The sequence below is a fragment of the Triticum aestivum genome, chromosome 7D, assembly GCF_018294505.1.
Source record: "Triticum aestivum cultivar Chinese Spring chromosome 7D, IWGSC CS RefSeq v2.1, whole genome shotgun sequence".
Classification (NCBI taxonomy): Eukaryota; Viridiplantae; Streptophyta; class Magnoliopsida; order Poales; family Poaceae; genus Triticum; species Triticum aestivum.
Window position 1 is genome coordinate 42,311,170 of NC_057814.1, and position 11,089 is coordinate 42,322,258.

An 11,089-nucleotide genomic window follows, 5' to 3' on the forward strand; every position below is an offset into this window, starting at 1 on the left:
CCCCGCGTCTACCCGCCGCCCCACCTCGTCTTCCACGTGCCAAATCGAGCGGCGGCCAGGTAAATCCCTCCTGACCCGCCGGCGTCCACCTCGACCTCCCTCCTCCCCTCCATTCCCTCCTGACTCCTCCACCTTCCCTTCTCTCTGTAGGATCGGACGAACTCCATCATCGAGCAGAACCGGGGCGAGCTCTAGCCCTACCCACCTGCGTCCAGTGCAGGTATGCTCATCCACCTACACCATCTACCAAAGTCACTGCAATCAAGAGTACACAAAGTCTAGATACACCTGTTAGTTGCTACTCCATCTAACAGTGCTGCCACCATGTTCCTGTCCTGTTAATCAAGAGTGCTACTCCATCTAACTGTCATGAGGGATTATGGTGAATTTGCAATGCAATGCCAGTACTACACCTGACGATTTGCAATGCCAGTGTGAATTTGCAGTGCAAAAAAATTGCCAGGTCTGCACAATTGTTGTTCTAGTTACTTTCGAAACAAGGAGAGCTTTGATGTTGACTAGCATGCTGATAAATTATGAGAAATTAAAGTTTCTCAGATATGCCAGCAAGAAAATTCCTGTTGTTAAATTCACTGAAAATTCAGTTAATTTGGCTTGACTGAAAACCTTACTGAAACTAAATTTAGTTAGCTGGGTCATCTTCCACTTGAGAGGCTGGAATGATATCAGTGGCAATTATTTCCTATGATATGATGCAGCAGTAGTAGTAGTATATTGTGCTTAGGGCATGAATCATATGCAGCAGTAGTAGTAGTATTTTGTGATGAGGTTGGAGATTATGACCCCCAAACTAAATCTCCTAGGACCACAAATCATACCATCTCATCCATATAAGAAGCTTGAACAACACCTTAACAATGAGGCACTACTAATTGGGCTGCTGTTTCCTCCCCAAAAGAAGGCATCTGTGTGTTGCTTCTCAACCCTGGTGCCTTGCAGGTGAGATCACCTGCTTTACAGTTTTCTCTTGCCGCATAGGAAATGTATTTTGCAGTGCTCAAGCAAAGTGAGGATAGTTTTTGCACAACAGCTGAATGTAACTGAATTTTTGAACACATGAATTGTAGATAGTTTCAGTTAACTAAGATTGGCAGAATATCTTGTTTCAAATATAGCCTATGCATGTCTTGTTTTCTGGTTATGGATATTGTATAGTACTGCATATCTTTTTTTTGTAATATAATGCTTACCAAAGGTTTCAATATTTTGCTGTTACCATTGTTCTTTGAGCATAATTCTTTTTCATTTCCTACTATCCTTATTCTAATTCTCTTAAATTTTGAAGCTGGAAATAAACTGCCAAAACTGAATGAAATTGGAGTGTTGAAGATATGCTAGTGCTGAATTTTAGTAGTAGACTAAAATAAATTTTAGAATGACTGAATGTATGCAGCTTGCAGTAGTGTAGCTGTACCAAAATCACATCTACCCTAATGTATGCAGTCATGTTTTTATGCCATTCTGACTTGTCCACTAGGACTTCTCTCCTGTGATGTCTGTTTTGTTTCTGCAAAAACCCATTCAGTAGTGTGGGACTGTGGATCATTAGCAAGGAAACCCTGCTTTAGTTCAGACTTCAGAGATATTTGCCTTTGCTTCAATAGGTAGTTTGCTCACAGTCTAAGTTGAGCTGATTTTGTTGGGTGACCTATTAGATCTGGAATGGAAGCTCACATAAGTTGACCTGCTTTTTGTCCATATGAAAGCAGAGGACCATATGGTCTGTGGCCTTTTCATCCATATGAAAGTAGAGGCACATTGTGGTGCTAGTTTGCTGGGTTTTGTCTCCGACCATCGTGTCGTGATGATTTTGCAGGTACCCCGAGAGGCCCTTGAGTTTGCCGGAATGTCGATTAACTTCCGTTCCGGCAAATTCGGGTACTCCATTTGTCCTATTTTCAGCAAAGGTCATGCTGAAATTTTCCGTGAATTTTAGCATGACTTTGCTAAAAATAGGACATATGGGGCACTTCCGACTAATGCATGGGCCGGGGTATCTTAGTACTTAATTAAGTAGGATCAACTGCCTCTTGTGTTATACATATAGAAGTGTGATATCTACTCATAGTTATTACTAATGTCAGTTGCTTGTCATCGATAAACCCTAATCTGGTAGGATGACCTACTAAAAAAGCCCATACCACATATTCTATTTGGATGGCCCTGCTAACCCTTGACCATAAATACTTGAGATGGATGTAGCAGGCTTAAAGAAAGAAATGTTTTTAGGCCAACTCCACTGGACCATCTCCATTCACCAATTGCTCAAACTAGTTCGAAGGGCGTGTTTTCACCACACTGTGGATTATCTTATTGGACCCAACAGAGATGATGTAGTTTTGAATTATGAACATAGGAAATGTCATCATCGGACGACGAAAGTCTCCCAGGGGAGTGCGACTGGTGCCACGACGGTCGAGGTCTGTGCGACAGGCCTCACCTGGACGATGATCGGCGCTTCAGCATTAAGCTCGAGGAGACCTTCGAAGTTGAAATGGTACGCAACGACGACAAGTGTTTTTTCATAATTAAGCATGACTTCAACTATTTCAACGTGTAATTTCATCTTTTACAATTCGAGTATAGTTTATCCCATGCCATGCAAGACGCTATGTCTTGGAGAGGATGGATTTTGAAGATCATGAAAATTTTGAAATGAAGAAAATTCACCTAAGGACACATCATGATGTGGATTTTGAAGTAAATCTGTATAATGCTGAGAGCGTAACCCATTTTGGTTGCAAAAATTGGGAAGCATTTTGCAAGATGTATGGTTTTGATGAGGGTATGCTTGTCACCATGGATCTTGGTGATCCTGGCATCGACCAAGACAATATGGACATTTGGGTCCTTGTTGATACGCCTCCAGTTCTACCGCTATGTGAGTTTCTCAAACATAGTTAATTATTAACTAATCTATATTGTTTATTTCAAAATAGTTGACAACGTATTTCCATTGACAGCTTATTTTGATTGTTCAAAAAATGTGCGGAAAATGGTAGACAAAACCCACTACACCGATGGCTCCGAGTTAACTTATCAGGAGAAAAATCATCTGGTCGGATTTTGTACTGATCTTGAGAATTACAATATCTACAATCAAACTCCTCAACATTATGGTCAATACGTGCCACTAGTGCACGTGTTGAACTACGGTAACTACCATGGAGATACCCTGGTAAGATTTTTTACTATTACGACATCCGTGCATCTTTTGCATACTTCTAAAACTAGTACATCATTGCTAACTATGAAGTTATTACTATGTTTTTCAACAGAGAATCCCAGAGGATTGTGTGCCTCATTTGATGTATTAGAATGGCAGCCTTCATGTTTTGAACTTATATCCAGGTCATCCTACGAATCTCAACTGTCCATACCGGATTTCTAGAAGAAGTGGAGACATGCTAATCAGAGAATGGAAAAAATGTATGGACAGTCGTAAGGAGGTTCTTGGAAGCAAAAGGAAGCGCCGCGCAAGAATTGGAGACAGGATGATCTCCATTCTCCATAATGGAGAGTCAGGGTCTATATTGTTTTATGCTATTTTACGTTAAATAGGGTATTTAGGTCCTGCCTAATACTGATGATCATGTGCTAAGAACAATTAAGTAGGGTTGGTTCGATGACTATCAGGATGATGATCGTATGACTTGTTATTAATAACGAGTAGAAGTTGTATGATGATGATTAGTAGGACTTGTTAGGATTAGTATTACTTTCGACAAACTCGCTACTCGCGGTCTCGAGACTTGTAATGTTCTATCTTTGTTCGGTCTTTTGAATTCGGAGACTAATATGATGAATTGTATTCGGAGACTAATCTTCTATTGTATTCGATGAATCTGCTGTTGCTGTGTGGTGCTGTTTATACTGTCCAATAATATATTTTGTAATCTGTGCAAATATCAGAAAAGAAAAAAATCCCTAATATACATACTAATGGCGCATCACCACAACGTGCGCCATTAGTATGCCAAAGGATACTAATGGCGCATCACCCAGCAGTGCGCCATTAGTATGGCAAAGCACATGGGTAAATATGGCCCCTGGGAGGCATACTAATGGCGCACCATGGCCTATACTAATGGCGCACTGCCTGGTGCGCCATTAGTAAAAAATACTAGTGGCGTGGTACTAGTGGCGCACCAGTAGTGCGCCATTAGTAGGCAAAACTGGTGCGCCACTAGTAGGACTTTTCCTAGTAGTGGTTCATAATCTTTAATATGTGGTATGTTGCACATTTCAGTAAAAGTATGCAAATGCATACCGACATCTTCGAATGTCGAGCCTCAAAGTTGGTTTTGTTGAACCACAGTAGCAAAATAGGGCTTAATTTCAAATTGTGTAGTAGCAACATTGGGTAATGCGGTTGGTGCACTCATAAACTTCTCATCGGGAGTTGCAAACTCTCCGAGTTTCTTAGCCATGCTATTTTTTGGGTTTTTGATTGAAACAAGAACTAAAAAACAAATGGAGACAAAAGGAAAAACAGAAAAAGAACCGAAATAAAAACTCTACTCCAATGACTAGTGACAGCCCTTCCCGACAATGTCACACAAAAACATGGTTGATGACCATTTGTGACCCGGTTTCGAATTGCAAATAGTCATCTTACCTTTTTCCCAAGGAGTGATCTTGGTCATTGAACCCACGGGAGGATGTGCTTATGACAAAGATTCAAACAAGATATTTTTCTCGTAAAATTGTCTAGGGTCCGGACCTTTTAAACAACCTTTTAGATGTAAACAATAATATTGAAATAGGCATAGGTGTGAGGACTTACATACAACTTGTGCTTGTGAGCGGGGCCTCGTCTTGGTCTACAACATGCCTCTGGCAGACACCCGTTACGTGTGCTCACGACATGATGAAGTGGGGGGGTGTGTCCAAAGTACGTAACGACTAGTTCACAAAATGAATTGAGAGTCAGCTGTCTAACACCCGTTACGTGTGCTCACGACACGATGAAGTGGGGGATGTGTCCAAAGTACGTAAAGACTAGTTCACGAAATGAATTGAGAGTCAGCTGTCCAACTTTGTAACTCACCTCCTGTTTAAGTCCAACGAAGTGGCCGAGTTATGGCACCTTTTTGGACGAGATTATGAAGAGGTCATGCGACGTCGATGATGTCTGCTAGACTACGTCGGTATTTCCCCAAAGAGGAAGGGATGATGCAGCACAACGACGGTAGGTATTTCCCTCAATGATGAGACCAAGGTTATCGAACCAGTAGGAGAACCAAGCAACACTACGTAAACAGCACCTGCACACAAATAACAAATACTCGCAACCCGGCGTGTTAAAGGGGTTGTGAATCCCTGTTGGGTAACGGCGCCAGAAATTGGCAAGCGAACGTGAGAAGGTTGTAATAATTTGATAGATAGATCTCGAGGGAACGCGAGATAAAATAAATTGCAGCAAGGTATTTTTGTATTTTTGGTTTAATAGACCTGACAATAAATGCAAAGGAAAAGTAGATCGCAAAGGCAAATATATTAAAGAAGAGACCCGGGGGCCGTAGATTTCACTAGTGGCTTCTCTCGAGAAAAATAACAAATGGTGGGTAAATGAATTATAGTTGGGAAATTGATAGAACTTCAAATAATCATGACGATATCCACGCAATGATCATTAGATAGGCATCACGTCCAAATGTCGGTGTACAAAAGTAGGGGCACTCCTTTTTACCCCTTTACTTGTGCACGGGCAGTCAGGGCCGCGCCTACGGCCACACTGGGCAGGGCAGAAGAGGGAAGCCGAAGCTCAAGACAACCGAGGCAACGCCAAGACCAGAAACACTAAAGAGCAAAGGGGCGAGGTGGACTCCCCCGGCAAGTCCCTTGCCAGGGCGACCTCCGCGGCCCCGGCCAGAGCCTTGCCGGGGCAGCTTGCCCGACTCCAGCAGAGCGAGCTGCCCTTGAGCCCGAAGGGTTCCCAACGCTGCCAACAACTACATTGGAACAAGGGCTCGGGAGGCACCTCTGTGGTGGCATGCAGATCTTTTTCAAGATCATAAACACACGAGATCAGATGAAGACCAGAAGACGACGACCCTCGGTGGGATCCTAGCCGAGGAAACCCACAAGACCCCCGGCGAGATTCTTGCCGGGGACGACCACGACGCCACGGCAAGACCCTTGCCGAGGACACCAGCGGGGCCGCAGCCAGGCCCACGCCTGCCAAGACTCCACCGCCGTCCCCATGCAGCTGCTAGCTCAACCAGCTGGGCAGGCACCTGCGTGGTGACGAGCGGCCTCTACACCGACCTAGCAAGCACCTGCGTGGTGGCATGCAGATCTTCGTGAAGGCTCCACCACCGCGCCAGCCCAGCAGCCAGCCAATGTGGCGCCGCGACGCCTTGTCAGTTCGGACGCGTGTTAAAGCCAGGCGAGGCGGCGACAGCTGTGACAGCTGGGACGAAGGGCCTAACTCTACTTCGCCCCTGCCTCCGCCAAGAGTGTGAGAATGGTCGACTGAAGTAAGGGGACGGCAAGGCCTGTTACCGGGCGACAATGTTTATCTTAAAAATAACAAGGATTCATTCCTTGGCATGGGCCTCGCTCACGCACAAAGAACCCCGCAAGCACCCTTTTTCATTAAAAACATCCCATACAGGTACAGTTCATACGGGATGAAAAACATGAGCAAGAGGATTACAAGTTTTAAATCTAACAAGTGCCCGCAGGCTTACAAACTAAAAAGAGATAAGATGCCCGTAATCCCTTTCTTGTCCCTCTCCTCAAAAGGTGGAACAAGATAGCAGGAGGGCAAAAAAGAGCGCCTAGGCGAGGTACGAGGAGCAGAAGGCACCAAGAGAACATCCCGGTGCCGGAAGAGGAGCTGGAAGATGAGGCAGCGGGCCGACAATACGCGATGAAGGCGTCGGTGCCCGCGTACTTCGACTTGACGACCCGCCTTCTTCGCCTTCTCCGGCCCTCCTACGCCAGCCGCCCAAGGAGGCGGCGGAGGGGCGCGCCGATGGAGAGCTTGACGAGGAAGGCCCTCGGCAGGGCGCATGGCCGAGGAAGGGACGACGCGGTCAGTCGGAGTCGAGGTCGGCGTCGCCCCGCTCGACGCCCTCGTCATCGTTGTCGCTGTCCTCCTCGTCACTCCCGCTCGAGGAAGAATCTTCATCATTGGAGGAGCTCTCCACGCAGCACTTTAGGCGAGTTCCAAGATCTCCAAAGACCTTGAAGGAGAGCAGGCCATCCTCCATTAACTTGAAGTAGAGGACGAGCCCCGCTGTCAGGCTGTGGACACGTGTGAACGTCTTCCATCCGCGACGGAGGTACATGACGTGAGGAGCGGGGAAGTCCACGTCAACCCGCATGCCGCCGTTCCCTCAGCCCCTCATGTGCAACTTGAGGGTCTGGGGTGGATCGAGCTCCATCTCCCGAGCAAATGGGGTAGGGAGACGAAGACGACGACACGGTGGCCAGCGCAGCCTGATGAAGAACTCACAGGGCTGGTCCCCGACGTGGCCCTCCATCGCGGGAGGCATCGCTGGCGGAGGCAAGGCCGGTGCGCTGCCCCGTCCCCCTCTTCCCCGAGCGCCACAGCGACCTCGGCCTCGCACCCTCCCCCTTCCTCTCGTGGCCGGCTCTGCCACCACGAGCTCTTGGGAAGGAGGGACGCGCTGTCGAGCAGCGACCCTCGCCGCCACCGTTGAAGGGCCGGCGCCTCCTCTCGCCATGGCAGATGGAAGAAAGGAGCTGAAGTGAATGGAGGTGGATGATGAAAGGATGTGGGATGCCATCCCCCCCCCCTTATTATAAAGGGGCGGGGTCGGGGCTCGGCCACCCCACTCGACCAATCCGGCCATCGGGGCGCAGGGAATCGAGACCGACCCGCTGCCCCAATCAGCGACGGCCCGGTTTCCCGCCTCCACCGCCTGCCACCTGCATGGGAGACACGTGGCGAGCAAGCAGAATTGAGGGGACGAGTGAGGTGACCGTTCCCCACCCCGTGATCGGGGGGCATGGACGCCTTGAAGACCATGACCCAAGTCCACTCAGTCAATGAGCCGCGCCTCTGCGTCCCCCTCTTTTTATGGGGAAGGCGCGAGCCGCCTCTTTACCATGATGTGACGCATGCATGCGGTAACCGCCCCACGCATGACCCCCACGTCACGCATGACCCTCCACGTCGCGCGTTCAACGCGGGTCGTGTGGAAGCACAGCGGACGAAAAATTACTGCGGTAAAATCCGCCCCGCCTGCCCGCGCGCGCACCGTTCTGGGCCTAGCCCAACAACGTGTCGTGCTTATGTGTGGCCCAGGCCCGGGGGCTCCTGTCGGTGTACAAAAGTAGGGGCACTCCTTTTTACCCCTTTACTTGTGCACGGGCAGTCAGGGCCGCTCCTACGGCCACACTGGGCAGGGCAGAAGAGGGAAGCCGAAGCTCAAGACAACCGAGGCAACGCCAAGACCAGAAACACTAAAGAGCAAAGGGGCGAGGTGGACTCCCCCAGCAAGGCCCTTGCCGGGGCGACCTCCGCGGCCCCGGCTAGAGCCTTGCCGGGGCAGCTTTCCCGACGCCAGCAGAGCGAGCCGCCCTTGAGCCCCAAGGGTTCCAAACGCCGCCAACAACTACATTGGAACCAAGGCTCGGGAGGCACCTTCGTGGTGGCATGCAGATCTTTGTCAAGATCATAAACACACGAGATCAGATGAAGACCAGAAGACGACGACCCTCGGCGGAATCCTAGCCGAGGAAACCCACAAGACCCTCGGCGAGATTCTTGCCGGGGACGACCACGACGCCGTGGCAAGACCCTTGTCGGGGCCCCGGCAAGACCCTTGCCGAGGACACCAGCGGGGCCGCAGCCAGGCCCACGCCTGCCAAGACTCCACCGCTGTCCCCATGCAGCTGCTAGCTCAACCAGCTGGGCAGGCACCTGCGTGGCGACGAGCGGCCTCTACACCAACCCAGCAAGCACCTGCGTGGTGGCATGCAGATCTTCGTGAAGGCTCCACCACCGCGCCAGCCCAGCAGCCAGCCAACGTGGCACCGTGACGGCTCGTCAGTTCGGACGCGTGTCAAAGCCAGGCGAGGCGGCGACAGCTGGGACGTGCTTCCTTGCCATCCCCGATAAAGCAAGAGGGGCACGTCGGCAGCGCGTTAAATGCGTTTGTCCGACGGTGCCAAAGGATAGACTCATCCACTGTACACCTTTCCACCTCCTGTGTGCCACTGTGGCAACCCCTTTTGCCTATAAAAGGAGGCCCGAGGCGACCAGGAGAAGGATTCGGATCTTTTGGGCAAGTCACACCCCGTAGCTAGCTCAAGAACACAAGAACACTCAAATACATCCACCAAAGCAGGACTAGGGTATTACGCATCTTTGCCGCCCAAACCTGGGTAAACGATCCGCGTGCTTCCTGTCAGACCCGCTCTTTGCACAACCCCGCGCCCACCAACCGTAGAAGGGATCCCAGCGATTCCATAGGTGTCAATTTCCCCCGACACCAAGATTAGTAGACCAACTCCTGGCTGCATCTACTACTATTACTCCACAAATCGACTGCTATCCAGCATGCATCTAGTGTATTAAGTTCATGGAGAAACGGAGTAATGCAATAAGAACGATGACATGATGTGGACAAGATCTATTTATGTAGAAATAGACCCCATCTTGTTATCCTTAATAGCAACGATACATACATGTCGGTTCCCCTTCTGTCATTGGGATCAAGCACCGTAAGATCGAACCCAACACAAAGCACCTCTTCCCATTGCCAGATAAATAGATCAAGTTGGCCAAACAAAACCCAAATATTGGAGAAGAAATACGAGGCTATAAGCAATCATGCATATAAGAGATCAAATGAGACTCAAATAAGTTTCATGGATAAAAAGATAGATTTGATCATAAACTCAAAGTTCATCCGATCCCAACAAACACACCGCAAAAAGAGTTACATCATATGGATCTGCAAGAGACCATTGTATTGAGAATCAAACGAGAGAGAGAAAGCCATCTAGCTACTAACTACGGACCCATAGGTCTACAAAGAACTACTCATGCATCATCAGAGAGGCACCAATGTACATGATGAACCCCTCAATGATGGTGTCTAGATTGGATCTGGTGGTTCTGGAACTTGCGGCGGCTGGAATTGATTTTCGTCGACTCCCCTAGGGTTTCTGGAATATTGGGGTATTTATAGTGTAAAGAGGCAGTATGGGGGGCACCCGAGGTGGGCACAACCCACCAGGGCACGCCTGGGCCTCCAAGCGCGCCCTGGTGGGTTGTGCTCCCCTCGGAGCAGCCCCCAGGTGCTTCTTCGGCCCACTGGATGTCTTCTGGTCCAAAAAAATTCCACAAAAATTTTCGCTGTGTTTGGCCTCCGTTTGGTATTGATTTCCTGCGATGTAAAAAACATGCAAAAAATAGCAACTGACACTTGGCACTATGTCAATAGATTAGTACCAAAAAAATATATATAATGACTATAAAATGATTATAAAACATCCAAGAATGATAATATAACAACATGGAACAATAAAAAATTATAGATACATTGGAGACGTATCAGCATCCCCAAGCTTAATTCCTGCTCGTCCTTGACTAGGTAAATGATAAAAACAGAATTTTTGATGTGGAATGCTGCCTAACATGTCATCTCATATTCTTTTCTTTGTAGCATGGACATTTGGACTTTTATATGGTTCAAAGCAATAGTCTAGTTATGGCATGAGACTTAAATACTCAAGTATACCAACAAGCAACCATGTCTTTCAAAATATCAACGCTAAAATAAGTTATCCCTAGCCCATCATGCTCAATCATTGATCCATTCATGAAACACACTCGCATATTAGCTACACCCAATGCTCAAGTACGATCATAGTGCCCCCTAGTTGGTGCTTTATAAGAGAAGATGGAGACTCAAATTAAAAATAAAAATTCCATAAAGTAAAAGAAAGGTCCTTCGCGGAGGGAAGTAGGGATTTGTATTGGTGTCAGAGCTCAAAGCGAAAATTGAGAGATAAAAACATTTTGAGAGGCATACTTTTCCCACCAACAAAAACGACTTAGAGCTCCCAACACTTTCCATGCTAG